A 2,500-nucleotide genomic window follows, 5' to 3' on the forward strand; every position below is an offset into this window, starting at 1 on the left:
AACCTAACCTATGTTGTACCTTAACCTAACCTATGTTGTACCTTAACCTAACCTATGTTGTACCTTAACCTAACCTATGTTGTGCCTTAACCTAACCTATGTTGTGCCTTAACCTAACCTATGTTGTGCCTTAACCTAACCTATGTTGTGCCTTAACCTAACCTATGTTGTGCCTTAACCTAACCTATGTTGTGCCTTAACCTAACCTATGTTGTGCCTTAACCTAACCTATGTTGTGCCTTAACCTAACCTATGTTGTGCCTTAACCTAACCTATGTTGTGCCTTAACCTAACCTATGTTGTGCCTTAACCTAACCTATGTTGTGCCTTAACCTAACCCATGTTGTGCCTTAACCTAACCCATGTTGTGCCTTAACCTAACCCATGTTGTGCCTTAACCTAACCCATGTTGTGCCTTAACCTAACCCATGTTGTGCCTTAACCTAACCCATGTTGTGCCTTAACCTAACCCATGTTGTGCCTTAACCTAACCCATGTTGTGCCTTAACCTAACCCATGTTGTGCCTTAACCTAACCCATGTTGTGCCTTAACCTAACCCATGTTGTGCCTTAACCTAACCCATGTTGTGCCTTAACCTAACCCATGTTGTGCCTTAACCTAACCCATGTTGTGCCTTAACCTAACCCATGTTGTGCCTTAACCTAACCCATGTTGTGCCTTAACCTAACCCATGTTGTGGCTTAACCTAACCCATGTTGTGCCTTAACCTAACCCATGTTGTGCCTTAACCTAACCCATGTTGTGCCTTAACCTAACCCATGTTGTGCCTTAACCTAACCCATGTTGTGCCTTAACCTAACCCATGTTGTGCCTTAACCTAACCCATGTTGTGCCTTAACCTAACCCATGTCGTGCCTTAACCTAACCCATGTCGTGCCTTAACCTAACCCACGTTGTGCCTTAACCTAACCCACGTTGTGCCTTAACCTAACCCACGTTGTGCCCTAACGTAACCCACGTTGTCCCCTAACGTAACCCACGTTGTCGCCTAACGTAACCCACGTTGTCGCCTAAACCTGCTCTGTAATTGTTATACGACTCGTTCAATTAGTGTAGTGTTGCCCACCCGCAACCCTCGCAATATAGTTCGCTACTCGCACTCCCCGCTCCCCTGTGTATCGCTTCATGTTAAACACCTTGCAAGTCTTGCTCACTTTCCACATGCTCCTGCTGTACACTGTAATGTGGATGGCAGCAGGACGTACATGCCGCCCCTCCCCACGTCCCCACCTTGCCCCCTGCCTTCGCAAGCTGGTTGGTGAGAACTTTGCATGTTCAATGCCCTCCGCATGCGACGTACTCAGGCTACGTTGTGGTGCGGCCTGTGTCAACTGTCCGCTAATGTCGTACGCGTAAACCACAATCTGTACTGCACATTCGTCCTTATGTACTGAATGATACATCGTGGCACATGTGTGACCGTACAACGACTGCGCCCAAAAACGGCGGACCATACAGTGCAAATATTGTGCACGCAGCTACGTGTCGTCTCCCTATGAGAGCTGGATTGCAGTGTGGTACGCCATAGAGACGTGTGGGAGGAACGGACGCCGTGGATGGCGATCAGCATGAGCTGTCTGTTGATGTATTCGGACCTAGTCGTCTCTCCTCACACACCGTGATGGCATGGTGCACCGCGTTCCATATCTGCGACATGCTACAGAGGCCGGTTGACAGTCGTTCGAGCAATGGACATCGCATACGTACGGGGGCCACCTTCCACGTATTGTCTAGGCGTGCACATTTTGTTGCGTGTATGTGGGCAGACGTAGTGTGGCGTGACACCTGACACAGGCATGCAATAATCGTGGAAGTTGCAAATGGCGATGGACGCCTGCGTTTTCTGGTGAAGTTACGCAAATGAACAAATGGTAACCTGTTGTGGTGCGGTTGTTCTCGCTAGGGGTGAATCGGTGATGGCGACGATAGGTTGAGGTACTAACCGGTTGTTCCAGCGATACCCACCATGCCGACGAAACTGAACGGCATCTGGGTGTGAAGCGATACGCGGCGGTGGCTGGGTGGGACCGTCCCCGGCCGGTGAGGGGGCGCCTCCCGGCGTGCTGGCCGCGCGGTGCGTGGGCGCACGCGCTACAGCCGGCTGGTGGGGGCGGCCAGTGGCAGGCGCGCCGGCCGACGGACGCGGCAGGCGTCGCAGCTGCGCGCCGGCGCACCCTGCGCGCGGCGCCGTGCGGCCAAAGTAGGTCCTCGCGGGCCCGGTGTGAAGCGCGGTGGACATCTTCAGTGTGCTGGTCCGATTGAGGACTGTGTGCGTTGAGGATGCGCCGCCGCCCGGCGCTCGGCGCCGCGACGCCGTCTGCTGCTCGGTCGCCCCAGCGGTTCTCGCTGGTGGTTTGTATCGCAGCTGTGCGGATGTGTTGGCGCGTGCGCTGTGCTGGGAGAGTTCGCTTCGGCACCCAAGTGGGGCTTTTGTCCTTCTGTGGCGCTGGCGTTGGAGCTGCCGGTCACCGTAGGTGG

The sequence above is a fragment of the Schistocerca piceifrons genome, unplaced genomic scaffold, assembly GCF_021461385.2.
Source record: "Schistocerca piceifrons isolate TAMUIC-IGC-003096 unplaced genomic scaffold, iqSchPice1.1 HiC_scaffold_954, whole genome shotgun sequence".
NCBI classification, from domain to species: domain Eukaryota; kingdom Metazoa; phylum Arthropoda; class Insecta; order Orthoptera; family Acrididae; genus Schistocerca; species Schistocerca piceifrons.